Source organism: Molossus molossus, unplaced genomic scaffold, assembly GCF_014108415.1.
Source record: "Molossus molossus isolate mMolMol1 unplaced genomic scaffold, mMolMol1.p scaffold_m16_p_17, whole genome shotgun sequence".
NCBI classification, from domain to species: Eukaryota; Metazoa; Chordata; class Mammalia; order Chiroptera; family Molossidae; genus Molossus; species Molossus molossus.
The window spans coordinates 17716245-17731458 of NW_023425352.1; positions in this window are offsets into that span (position 1 = coordinate 17716245).

Consider the following 15214-nt stretch of genomic DNA (forward strand, 5'->3'; position numbering starts at 1 on the left):
TGGTGGCTGTTATTTCCAATGAAGACATGCAAATGGAATCAGGTACATATCAGTTAGGTGCAGATCAAAACTACGATGAGATTTCATCTCTCATTTGTTAGAAAGTCTATTAGATCATTTCATCTGAGGGCCGTTACTAACTGTTGTCCTCCAGTGATAAAGGATCTCCTGAACAGATGAACCTGGGATAAGCTCAGCAAAACAATGTGAAGAAATCTTCTGTGCTGTGGGGATTTTCAGAGCCTTTTGTTAGACGACAAAAGGTTACTCTCTAAGCACAGATACAGGAGATACTGAATACACCCCCACCACCCCCAGATTTGTTTGATTACAGAGTTCTTATAGGTGTGGCTGTATTTTGCCAAACACATGTTGGAAAATATGGTCTAAGCCAACTCAATTAATATGTAAAATGAGAAATTAAAGCATAGAGAAATGGAGCGTTTATCCAAGACCTCTTAGCTGATGAATGAGTGATGCCAGAGAAGAGGAAGGAGACGGCTTATTGAATAGCATTTACCCAAGTGTATCTGAAAAAACCTACAGCCATTTTTCATGGCTTGTGTGGTGCTGATGAGAAAATGTACCCATCTGTAAAACCAAAAAGAGAGTAATGTGCAACATGTGATTTTTTTTTCATATATTTAAAGGTGTCCATCATCATTAAGTGGCAGATAGGAAACTCCAAAACAGATTATTCCAATACTAATACCATCCTTTTTTTTTATTTTATTTTTTTATCCTTACCCGAGGACATTTTTTTGCATTTATCTTCGGATAAAGTGGGAGGGGTAGAGGGAGGAAGAAAGAGAGAGAAATATCAATGTGAGAGAGACATGTCAAGTGGTTGCCACCCACATGATCCCAACCAGGGCCGGGGACAAACTGCAACCGAGGTACGTACCCTTAGCGGGAACCGAACCCGGGACTTTCCGGTCCTCAGGCCAGCACTCTAACCGCTGAGCCAAGCCGGCCAGGGCAATAGTATCCTTTTGTTAAATGCCTATTAGACATGCAGAATTTATAGCAGTAGCTTATTATTGCTAACATGATCGTTGTCTTCCATGTCCATTATTTAATAATATGCAGGTTGCTGTTAAATTATGCTTCTCGTGTTCATAGACTGCCAAAGGAGCATGGGGCATTAGAGATCTCATACTCTACACTTTAGTCATTTTTCAGAAATTGACACTGAGACCTCTTATGCAAACAGCAAGGTCAGACAACTAATTTGTGACCGTGCTGAGCAGAGACCTGGCTCCTCATATTTCTACAGAAAAGTGTTTCCAATTGTTTGTGAGCATTTATAACGATGCCACATGACTGGAGATTGCTCGTAGGGTGCTACATTTAATTCTGAGCTGAACTCCCACTAGGTTTTTCATGAAAGAGAATGATTCTAAAGTAAGATGCCTTGTCGTTGCCTGGCAGCCAGAGTCCTTGCTCAGGTTAGCCAGAAAATGGGGACTGTGCCCCCCCTCTCTGGTGAGGGCGAGAGGTGTCATGCAGCTGCTGATCACACGCAGGGTTCACCAGGTACAATCCCTGCCCAAGAAATATTTCCATATAGATCTGGCATATCCTCTTTCTAGGGGATAACAACCCCTCACTCCTGTCTATACACGTCATCATCTACGCTGCAAAGCAGTCAGAGCAGTGATCGGAAGAAATAAGAAGACGATCCAGCTCAGAACGAAGAGCGGCAGATGCCAGATTCAGCTTCTTTATAACATACCGTGGAGAGAAATGTCGAGGTGCACTCTGTCGCTCTGGTTTTCGACTACAGGGAAAAGACGGTCTCAGAGTGGTGCTCCTCAGCCACCTGAACACCGTATCGGGGCTCACTTCTATTGCAGGAAGAAGACCACACGAACTAGCTCTACAACAACGGGCTGCAGCTGCTCCCTCCCCTCTCCCCTCGACGTTCTACATTTAGGAAAAACCAGAGGATCCAGGGCAGCCTGCAGTGGATTGACGTTACAGAAGATTAATTCTGTCTCTTAATGCTTAGGAAGTCAGTTAATATTTTATTACATTAGACATGGCACCTACATTAGACAGAGACCTACATGTCTAAGTGCAGAGCTCAGGAACATGTCACAGCGCCTGGTTCAAGACCAGCCCATCGCTCACACAGCATTCTTTCCCTTGTGTTCTCTGTCAGTCCCCGAGCCCTGTTGGGTAAATACAACCCTCACTCCTGAGGACATGCGTTAAATTTGACTGCTTTTGAATTTTATGAGTGCAATCATACAGTATGCACTTGTTTGTGACTGCTTTCTTTTGTTCAACAGTTTGTTCATGGAATTCATCAGTATTGTTGAGTGTAACTGCTGATGGTTCATCCTTGATGCTTCCAAGTGTGTTTTACTACTTATGCATTTGAACGTTGATTGGCATTTGGGTCGTTTCCAGTTTTGGGCTATTCCAAATAATGTTGCTATGAACATTCTCGTAGATGTCTCATGATTTACATGCATTGGTTTCGAGTAACATATATAATAGTGGAATTGTTGGGCCATGTGGAATATATATCTATTCAATTTTCATAGATACTGCCAAAAAGTTTTCTGAAGTGGTTGTATCACTGTATACCCTCACCAGCACTATGAGGGTTCTGGTAGCTCTGCATCTTCTACAGCATTTGATACTTTTAGCTTTATATGAGTTTCAGGTGTATTGATTCAACATTCATATATATTACAAAATGATCACCACAGTAAGTCTAGTTCAGTGTATTTAATTTGCATTTTATATTAATTATTACTTCAGTTGAGCAGCTTTCCTTAGGTTATATTGGTTATTAAAATGTCCCCTTTGTGACATCCTCGTTAATTATTTTGCCCATTCTTCAATTGTTTTCTCCTTTTTAATAATTTATAAAAGTCTCATATCTCTGTGTGTATATACATGTGTGCATACTATATATATATATACACACACACACATAAATACAAGTCCTTTGTCATATATAAATTATAAATATATTATCTCTCTTTTTATTTTTTATTTTAATCACTTTTTTCTTTTTTGTTTTGTTGTTGTTTGGGTTTTTTGTTTTTGTTTCGGTTTGTTTTTTCATTTTCTTTCTTTTTTATCAGGACTCAGGCTGGGTCTGGGACAGCGTGATGTCATCACATCGATTAATGGGTATTCTCTGTCTTCCAGGGGTGGGAACATCTGGCCTGAGGGCTGTGTACCAGCTGACATCACAGCCTCACCAAATTAGCCTGCCCAAATATAGCAGATCAATTTTCAGTTGATAATTTTGTGTGGCCTGCGAATGATATAAATATCCAAATAGCCCTTTGCAGAAAAAAGGTTCCCACCCTTGGGAGCCTGATTTGTCATGGTTTTCTTTCTTTCTTTTCTGTTCATCCTCACCTAAAGGTATTTTTTCCAGTGATTTATTATTATTATTTTTTAGAGAAATCTAAAGGGAGGGAGGGAGAGGACGAGAGAGAGAGAGAGAAACATGGATGTGAGAGAGACACATGGATTGGTTGTCCCCTGCATGCACCGTGAGCAGGACTAGAGATCAAATCTGCAACCCAGGTACGTGCCTACAACAGGGAATTGAACCAAAGACCCTTCAGTCCACGGGCCTGTGCTCTAAACACTGAGCAATGCTGGCCAAGGCTGAATAGTAGATTCTGTGTCCTGAAATTTTAATTATCTTATGACTATATTTAAGGTTTGCTGTAGATTTTTTAAATAAATATATCATCAGATAGGGAAGTTCTATTTTACTTTTATTTTGCTAAAGTTTTATCATTAATAAGTGTTACATTTTGCCAAAAGTTGATCCTCCTTTGCAAAGACTGTCATTGTGGAATAGGGTTTAGCATTATGTGCATATATGTACAAATAAGGTCAAGTTTTACATTTTCTTTTTTTAAAATATATTTCTATTGATTGTTTTTTAGAGAGAGTGGAAGGGAGAGAGAGATAGGAACATCGATGTGAGAGAGAAACAGCAATCGGCCGCCTCCTGCACGCCCCTTCCTGGGGATCAAGCCCGCAACCCTGGCACATACTCTGACGGGGAATCGAGCTGGGACCTCTCAGTCCATGGGATGATACTCAGTCCACTGAGCCGCACCAGCCAGGCAAGTTTTACCTTTTCTATATCTTTACTGAGTGTATCAGTTAAATTTGTCAGAGAAACAGCCGCAGTAAGTGTTACGGACGGAAAGGCATAGGGTGGGAGAGGCTAAGGAACAGAACCCCCAGGAGAGAATTTCACAGTGTCAGAGTCACTAATCAAGTGCTGGTGTAGGAGGACAAGTGAAAACTCAGGGAAATGTAAAGGCCAAGTGTCGACACCCACTGACATGGGACCATGAAGAGGGAGTTCGTGAAGAGGTCTATGGGAAATTGCACATCGAAGAAAAGCAACCAACTGTCCACTGTCGGGCATTTGGCGGAACTCGTTTTATAAGACTTGGCAAAGGAGAATCAGATGAAGTACACTTTAACGCAAGAATAATTAGTAAGATAAAGAGGCATAATGATCAATGGCTACTACAACATGAAGATATCAGCTTAAATGTATGCAGTAACATAGTTTGAAATGTATTCAGCACAAATGGACAGAGAAGAAAGGAAGAGTAGAAAGATCCGTAATCCGAGTGGGCAACGTAAACCTCTCCCAACAGGTGGAACAAGCCAAGGGGGAACAAATTAGTGTGCTGGATTATGTTATGACAACTTGGCCAAGCCCCCTTTTCTTTTCCCAGACCCCCCTTTTCTTCATCTCTTTGGGTTACAAATAACAAATAAATTTGCACACCCAGAAGGCAGAGCAAAGCATACATATTTCTTTAGGAGTTTCCACAGTTAGATGTGGTGATGGACAGACCGGGAGCGGTCCCTGCAGGTTTCAGCTCCTCTAGTTCCCCTCCTGTCGTTCCTCCTTGTCTTTTACACCGGTTCCCTTGCCTCACAATAGCATCACTAGGCCCCTCACCAGAGGCTTGATTGTGAATCAACAGGGACTTGCCACTGATCAGACATGAAGATGGACAAATGTGAGGTTCCACAGTCTCCTAGGGGGGAAACCTACCACAGCCTATACCTAATACAAAGCCCTTCCTTCTGGCTCGCAAGCAAAACGAACAGCTGTCCACATCACCTAGCAAATGAGACATGCAGAATTCCTGAGCGCAGAATATGCAACCTGGGTCAGCCTAACACGTTCTGTGTTCTTTTATTTTTAATGGAAAGAGATGCCATGTACAACAGCTTGTTCCTTACTTTGGATGGTTCTCCTGGCATGCCCCAAACCATTTGATCCCTAAAAACCCTCCAACATGGCAGGACCCTAAATTATTGCAGGATTTATCTCCTACCATCTGGAATACGTGTATGTTACTAGGGCATGTAGAACACATGAATTTCAAGTTCAACAGGTCTAAAGGTATTAGTATAATTGATTACCATGATGGCCTTTAAAGTGTCTCGATGACACAGGTCTTTTCAGACTACTGTCAAGTACTACTTAGTGACAGTGTGTGTTCTCAGAAATGCATCATTAGGAGATTTCATTATTGTGCAAACACCACAGAGTGCTCACCGATTTTTGTGGGATTTATGCAGCTATACAGATATATATATAATGGGAATGCCATTACTGTATCCTTTAGGTCCTAGAAGGTGGCATTTATCTCTGCCTTTGCAACTGAGCTCCTTTTGATTTAATGTAGCCAATATGAGTGTTTTCACAGCCTTCTACCTTTCCTATAACAATAGCTCTTCAACATGTCAAAGAACCAATGTAAGGCTTCTGCCAACTGTTAATTATGTCTATTACAATTATGCATTTGGGAAACAGAAAATGACTACTGTGCTACAGTCTAAGCCAAAAATCCATTAATTACTTGACCTTGATACGTTCTTACTTTATCAGAGGTCCTTAACAGTGTTTTGGTTCTCCTAATAGCTGAGCTTGTTTTATAAATTCAGCATTGTAATAGCATCTTCTGAATAATTTCCGTTTTCCCAGATTTACAAGCAGACATTGTGAACCAGCAAAATGACTGCCTATGACACAAACCTAGGCGAAGACTCTATAACTTGAACACCACATGCTTTACTTTTTAGAGGGAGCCTGAATTAGTCAGGTTTCTGCAGAGAAACAAAGCCAGTAGAACGTCCAAAATTTGCAGGCGATCCCAACTGGGGACCCAGGGAAGAGCCAGTGCTGTAGTTCAAGTTCAAAAGTGTTCCGGTGGCAGGATTCCCTCTTGCTCAGGGAGGTCAGTCTTTTGTTCCATTCAGACCTTACACTGATTACATAAAGCCCACCTGCATTATGAAGGCCAATCTGCTTGACTCAGTGTTCAATTTAAATGCTAATATAATCCTAAAATTTTCTCCTAGAAATACCCAGAATGATGTTTGACCATATAGCTGGGCACGGTGCCCAGCCCAGCTGACACATAAAATTAACCATCACTGCCTTAGGGCATTTTGTTTCCCCTTGTTCCTGTAAGGCCAGCTCTTGGGTCTGAAAACTCCTGAAGGACCTGGGCGTCCTTCTGTCTCTACGTAAAGATAGTGGACTAATTCCAGGAAAGTCGCAATCACGGAGCCATGGCACATTCGACTGTTTTCTCAAGTTGGTTTTGCCTCTCTTTGTAGTGATGTGTTCTCCGTCTGAGAACTGGATCTGATTTAGAAACTAGGCCAAGCATCATAAAGTCCTTGTCAGCTGCTCATTCAGCTTGAACCCAAGAATGCATCATCTTGAAATCATCTCCACAAATCCTCGCAGATCGGGGTTTGCTGAATGTCCTTTACCATAATTATATCTACCTTACTTTTTGATGTGTATGTGCTATCATCTGCCATCTGCCACCCCGAATCCTGTGAATTCTGTTGATACTGGCTAGGGAGCCCAGTTTCCTAACAGAATCTGCTACTGTCATCTCTGGCCTGCAAACTGTATATGTGGCTGAGCTGCTCAGCAATGTCAATGCCTTTCTCCAGCCTATTTCTCATCATCTTATCAAGGGGGATATCTTTTGGGCCTTCTTAAATCATGATTTTTCAAACTTAGGTAATATACCCATTCTAGCATTCTAACACCTCTGCGCCTTTTAATCTCTACCCGCACACTCTACCAAAGCAATGTTGGCATCTCTACTTTGCTTAATGCGGGCTATTACTTTTTTCCAGCCTTCTAAGAGCCATCCTGGAAGCATATTAGAATCAGCTTAAGGGATGCTGACCTGAGTGTCAAGTCTTGAGATTCAGAAGAGTAGCCCTAAATAGACAATATCTAGTATCAGATGTAATCTCTGTATTCCTGCCTGGACCTATAGTCCAGGTCTTCCACAGTGTACAATCCCTCAATGGAATCCCTGCCGCCCCTTAGTTGCTACAGTACTCTCCCAGTCAAACCATGTTGAGACTTGGCTCAGTTACTGTTCTGATACCCAGAGCAGGGACCCTGCAGGCATCTGTTTTACTTAGGGTCTCTGCGGAGTCTTCAGTGAAAAGATGGTGCAGAGGCTCAGGGAAATCGACAGGTTCAAAGCTCACAAGTAAATCTCATTGAAGGCCCCCACCTCAATTATAAGTATTGAACTTACTCCCTGTCTGGGCCTGATTTTGGTATTAGAGAACTTACCACATCTACAAATTCAGTCTTCTCTGAGGGTCAGCCACTTCTATCCTTGGTGGTCACTATGTTTTGTTTTCTGTCTGCTGGTGAGGGACATTTTAAATGCTGTCGTGTAAATAACCAGGATTGCACATATTACCTTAAACTGTTCTTTGGTCCCATTTTTCATTTCCTCTCTTCATTGCTTCAGTGGTGCTCAGCAGCAATGACCTACTTCTCCTGTCCTTTTAATTATCTTTTTCCCATACCTCTCAAACCTGAAAGGTACTGCATGGCCCTTTCACCAGCATCCCTCCTCAACTCAGAGCAGGTACAAGCTCTGCAGTTGTACCACCACATGCCAGGGGCTATCACCATTCTGCTTTCCACCAGTAACAGATTCCTCATCACCAGCTGGCCCACGAGTGCTCCAACTCTTACACCAGGTTTTCCAAGAGGAGGCCTTAGAGTGAGTTAAGCAGTTCATTAAGTAAATGAAACTAGTGAGCACATGGGGAAAGCGCATTCATGAAAGAGAAGACGTGGAGCTACGACTCGATTTCAGTTGAAGCCCCATCTTCCGTCTGGTCTTATGAGAAGCTCTAGAATCAAAACAACTCAGACTGTGTCCCACATTGCCAAAAGAAAGATGAACTGTTGTGTTCCCTTACTGACTGTGAGCTTCGGAGGAGCAGGATGAATGGTACAACTCCCCCAAATGTCTAGATCTGCATAAAAACTAAGTGCCTCTAGTAGCCCCAGGGCATGTTCCGAAGAAAGTTGCGGTAGGGTGGACGCACCAAGCTTAACCAGAAAGCTTATAGAAGCTGGACTGTGATCAAGCCTTTAACCAGAAAGCTTATAGAAGCTGGACTGTGATCACGCCTTTAACCAGAAAGCTTATAGAAGCTGGACTGTGATCACAGAGGCGCTGTGAATGGGGTCCATGTGAACCTGGAAGAGCACCAAGAGCATCCGCTATACTTCTGTATTTTTCCTGGCACGCAGAGAGCACTACAGAGCCATAGAATTAGCTTAATACTGATGCCTGGGAATTAGCATGACATGAAACATTTCTTTTCATCCATTATGTCCTTCATAGTCATAATATCCAACTAGGATAGGCAAAAGAGACAGTATCTCTTATGATTGATGAAGAAACACAGGTATAAGGTCATCAAATTAGTTAAGTGCCACACATAGATCTGAGTCCTTGCCCAAGTCTCTGGCTCTCCAGGAGATGCACCTTACTGTATATACTTGAACATTCCCCAATCTTTTTATTTACCCATCTAAAGCAGATTTCACATTTGTGCGTCCTTTTACCTGCCATTAGTCAATTTTAAACAAAATTGATCATCTGCAGTGCACCAAACAGTGACTATTACTGTGATCGACGCTAGGCTGGAAGACACAGGGGACCCAGCAGAGGACAAGAACACTTTCTTTATCTATAAAAGGCTTATAGTCCATTATTGGTTGAATTGTTTCCCTAAAAAAAAAAAAGAAAGAAAGAAAAAATGGTACGTTGAAGGCCTTATCCCCAGTACCTGTGAATGTGACCTTATTTGGAAATGGAGTCTTTGAAGATTTAACCAAGTTAAGATGAGTCATTAGGATAAGTCTTAATCCAATATGACTGGTGTCCTCATAAGAAGAGAGCTATGTAAACACACAGACACATAGGGAGAATTCCACCTGATGAAAGAGGCAGAGATTAAAGTGATACAGTTGCAAGCCAAGGACTAGCAGGATTAATATCTTGCAGTAGAAGGGAGGGCAAGGCAAGGAAGGATGCTCCTTCCTTGGCATGCCCTCCAGGTCTCTCAGGGATGGTAGCCTTGCCATCACTTTAATTGCTCACTCCTAGCCTCCAAATGTCTGTTGTTTTAAGCTTCCCGTGTGTGGCTCTTCGTTATGGAAGCCCTAGGAAACTAATACATGTTCTGCATGGAAAGACAAGAGTAACATTCATGATAAAACTCAGCATAAAGCTGAGTGTAAAGAAGAGACATCAAAACACTTACTTTAGAATCCTGAATCCACAAAGTCTAGGTTATTTTTTTAAAATATTTTTTCTTTATTGATTTTAGAGAGAGAGGATGGGAGAGGGAGAGAGAAATAGAAACATCGATGAGAGAGGACATCGACTGGCTGCCTCCTACATGCCTCCCACTAGGGATCGGGCCCACAACCTGGTCATGTGCCCTGACCGGGAATTGAACCAACAACCTCTTAGTGCATGGGTCGATGCTCAACCACTGAGCCACACCGGCTGGGTCAAAGTCTAGGTTTTAACTTTGTATAAATCATTTATCTTTCCTGAATCTGAAATTCCTCCTAGAAGCTGTCTTGGGCCTTCCTCAGACCATGCATCAAGTTCAGAAATGAAGCAATTAAATAATAAAGAGTGAACAGTACTACTGGCCTAATTTCTATTTTAATTTGAGAGGAGAGATTTACATTATTACTTTGAATGCTGGTTTAAAGCAAATTTCTCCATGTTATTCCTTTAAACACATTTCAAAAGCAGTCCAAAGATACAAAAGCTCTCTGGAGGCCGGCTGCATTTAATTTCCCTTTGCAAATCTCCAGGGACCTACAGACATTTGGTTAGTTAAGGCTCCTTTCTTAACTAATAAGCATTCATATACCTGTGCCATATTGAAGACAGAGATAACATGAGAATGGAATATTGTTTTTTTATTTTGTTGTTGTTGTTGTTAATCCTCACCTGAGGATATTTTTCTGTTGATTTTTAGATAGAATGGAAGGGAAGGAGAGAGGGAGAAAGAGAGACTGGTTGCCTCCTACACGACCTAGACCAGGGTCAAGAATTGAACCTGCAACCTAGATATGTGTCCCTGACCAGGAATCAAACCTGTGACCCTCTAACCACTGAGCTAAACCAGCCCGGGCAAGAATGGAATATTGTTATGAGATTTAGACAATGGCACTCCTCAGGAAAACGGTAAACCACAATCAGGGAATTAAAACCTGTGTAGAGTTGTTAGAAATCGCTTATGTCACTCAAATAATGCACCAAGTCACTGTGCACAAAAGAGAGGTATTTGGAACACAAGCCCTCCCAGAGTGTGGAAAATTCTAAATATAGCCACAGCTGTCTCCCCTTAGGGTTGAGGTTTTGCTCCAGAGCCAGTTTGAGAGTCTTATTTCAAATAAAAGCTTTTTACTCAATATGTAATGAATTGAGATTCCAGCAGGTAGAGCTCATTGAGGAAAATTGCTTCCTGCAATGATATATGATTCATTCATTCACAGTCTTTGCTATTTAGATGAAATTATCCATAGATTGTATTATTAGTTTAAAAGCTGCTGCAATTGTTGCTTGGCAGTATAATTTTAAAACATGTTAGAGTATTAGTGAAAAAATATCTTTAAAAAGGCATCTAATTCTTTCCATATTGCTGAAACTGGGACATCATATATATATATATATATATATATATATATATATATATATACACACACACACACACACACACACACACATATATATACATCATATATATGTATATATATACACACATATATATACATCATATATATACACACATATACACACACACACATTTATGTATGTGTGTGTGTATTGAAACCAGTTGCATGATGGGTTTGAAAAGAGTTCTCTTTTTATTTTTTACTTTTTTAATTGTTGAAAGTATTAGAGATATTATCCTTTTTTCCCCCATTGGCCCCCTCCTTCCCACTCCCACCCCCCTCATGCTTTCCCCAACCTAATGTCCATGTTGATTGGCTGTGCATATATGCATGTAAATTCTTTGGTTTATCTCCTCCCACCCCTCCGAAGTTTGTCAGTATGTCACAAACTATAATCTCCCCTGGGTATAATGAGAAAAAAAGGTGCCAAACTTCATTCTTGAAAGCTACTCGATGATGGGAAGCCTAAATATATCAATTGCCTTTCTGCATTTCATACAGCATTTGTGCTACCATTCCAAATTCAAAATAGAATTCAAATAATTCCTGACTTGCATATGAAATTGTTTTTGCTAATAGGACAAAAATAGAAAATCATATTAATTAAAACTCTGGGGAAATAAGTGGGGACATTATGCCTAAGCAACCTGTCAGCTGGGTTTTTCTGATGAGAGAATTTTAAATGTCTGAAGGAAGCAAGTAAATAAATGAATAAACAAGTACTCCAAAAATAAATAAATAAAAATGGACAGAAAATTTAGTTGAAGCTTTTGCTTCAGATAAACAAATGCATCTTTAGTTTGTACGCTTTTTACTGGTTTGCGTTCCTTATAAGATATGTTTGTTGTTCTATATGGGGAAAAGTGGGTGTTTTTCTTTCCTAGATTATTGCTATGACATTTAATATGTAAAGTTTGTCTGTTGGAAGATACTGTTGATTTAATATATCGAGTTTGTTTGTAGTAAGCAAGATACAGTTTTTTGCCTGTAAAAAGTCTAACAATCTGAAACTTTTACCTGAAATAATTCACCCAGTTACAATTAATGTTATTAATGATATACTGGGTTTGTATCTGCTATCTTAATTTTCTGTTCCTCTCTTTTTATTTCTTTTTCCATTTGAATTGTTCTCTATTATTTTATTACTGTATCAGTTGATTTTTTATCAATTGTGTTAGAAATAACAGAATGCATCCTTTGATTACAATCTAGTGAAAAATCATTACTTTTACCATTTGTTCTTCTGATGAGAACTTAAAATTGTTTAAATAGCATGTACCCCATCCTCATTCTTAAGTGACTTTCATTGGCTATCTGCTTCTAAGTCAGAAATTATTTTCTTTTATTACTATTTTTTCAACCTGAATATATGTATTGATAAATTAACTCAGTTTTATTGTTTTTCCTTTCAAGATAATGGCATGGAGGGACCTGGACAGTATTATCCTACGCAAAACAAGCCAATTAGAGAACAACAAATATCACATGATCTCACTTATTTGTGGAATATAATGAACAAAACAAACTGATGAACAAAATATACCCAGAGACACAGAAGTAGGGTACAAACTGACAAATCTTAGAAGAGGTGGTTGAGGGGGAAGAGATAAACTACAGAACATATGCATGTATGCATAACCATGGACATAGACAACAATGCTGGGGACAGGGCAGGGGGAGGGTGGATCTGAAGGAGGGTGTCAATGGGGAAAAAAGGAGAAACATCTGTAACAAAAATAAATTAATAAAAAAATTAAAAATTAAAAAAATAATAATGTATTTTATTCATCTGGTTTGCTTTTAGGATTGTTTGCATGATATGCCAAAGTGTGTGTGTGTGTGTGTGTGTGTGTGTGTGTGTGTGTCCTGGTTAGTGTTTGCTGAGTTTCTTGAATTTGTAGGTTCCTTTTATCAGTTCTTATTTAAACATTCTATCTTTAAATATTGTGTTTCACTCTCCTTTTCCATCTTTGACTCTACTAATTCTTTAAAAAATTTTGGTATGCCCAAATATCTCTTACATTTTTATTTCTCTTTACTTTCTATATTTTATTATTCTGTATATAATTCTGCTTGGAAAATTTTATTGGAATTTGTTAGATTTTGAGCTCATTAGTCCTTTGTCCAATTAGCTGATAAATCCCTTGACTGAATAATTTTCCTTTTTTTTTTTCTCTTCAATTGAAGTATACTTCATATAAAATAAAATTCAACAATTTAAAGAATGTCATTTAATAGGTTTTGATACACAGTTTTGTAACCACCATCTTGATCATTACACACAAACTTTCCATCATCCCAAAATAGTTCCTGTGCACCTTTTAGTAATTCCCTTCCCCAACTACAGTCTCTGACTACCATCAGTAGGCTTTCATTCATGATAGTTTTGCCTTTCTAGGAACTTTATATTAATACAGTCATGTACTGTATTTTGTTTCTGGCTTCTTTCACTTAGTGTATATCTTGAATCTTATCAGTGATGCTGCTGAAATCTTAATCACTTATTTTTTGCTGTACTAATGGGCGGCAAGCCCTGTATGGCTCTATAACAATTTATTGCTTCACATGCTGATGGATATTTGCTTTCAAATATGCTTGCTATGAATAAAACTGTTGTGAACATTGACATATGAGTCTTTGCATGGATATATGTTTTCATCCTGCTTAAGACAATAACAAGGTAGAATGTCTGGTTCATTTGTAGGTATATATGTAGCTTTCCCCACTCCAACTTTATGGAGGTATAATTGACAAATAGAATGCTAATATATTTAAAGTGTACAACATGATGATCTAATATGCATATACATCATGGAAGGATCCCTCCAATCAAGTTAATTAACACATTCACCTCACATTCTCTCTCTCTCTTATTTTTAGTGAGATACTGAAGTTCCACTCTTAGCAAGTTTCAGTGATATAATACATTATTATGAATTCTATCACCAAGTTATACACATTATATCTTCAGACCTTATTCAACTTAAAACTGAAAGTTTACAGCCTTTATAATCCTCTTCCCATTCCTCCATCCCAATCCCTGACAACCACCATTCTGCTTTCTGTTTCTATAACCTTTTTTTTTTTTTATTCCACATGGAAGTGATAACAAGCAGTAATTGTCTTTCTCTCTCTGGCTTATTTCACTTAGCACAATGCCTTCCACATTCATTACATTGTTGCAAATGTCAGGTTTTCCTTCTTTTCCAAGGCTGCATAATATTCTATTGTGTGTGTACCTGTTAAGAAACCACCCAAAGTTTCTAACATAACTGTTGACTTCACATCCCATTTCCAGTGTATGTGAGTTCCCACTGCCCACATTCTCATCAACACTTGGCATGGTGAGTCTTTCTAATTTAATATGTTGAAAATCTTTTCTTATGCCTATTTGCTACACAGTTCTGATCAACAACATATAAATTTCATCTTGATATGAAGCCTCCTAGAAAACACTCAGTAATAAAATGAGAGTTATAAAAGAAAACCCACATTGTCTCCTGCTCTCATTTTCTTATTTGGAACATCTTACTGTGTGAGAAATGGATGCTTAAAGCATGTTGCAAAGGTAAGAAATGACCTTTGGCTTGTGGGCACACAGTACAATATACAGATTTTGTATCATAGAAATGCACACTTGGAACCCATAGAATCCTATTAAAAATTTTGCCTCTATAGATTTAATAAAAAATTTTAAAATATTTTTTAAAAACACATCATCAACATAGTGAGGGTGGGAGAGTTGAAGATCTAGGTCTTTTATGACATTATTGGCACCATTTCATGCCTGTGGGTGTCTGATGTATTGTAAATGCCATTATTACTTTAGGCCATTGCTTTTTTTTGTTAGTATAGTTATATTGTTGTTGCTTCCAGTCTAAAATGCCCTAGGATTTTTTTCAGGCACCATGTCTGTGTAAAATGTGTTAATTTGTGGGATAGTAATGTGCTCAACTCTTTTATAGCAGGGATCTTTGATATTGAGAAGAACATTTAAGTGTCCCTGGGAAGGAAGTCTAATTGATCGTAGACGCAAGAATCTTTAAATTGATAATTCTTTTACAGAAAAACTATGAGTTACATTATAGAAAAACAGAATTGAAATTAGATGCTGACACTACAATTATCTTCAGAAAAGATATCTGA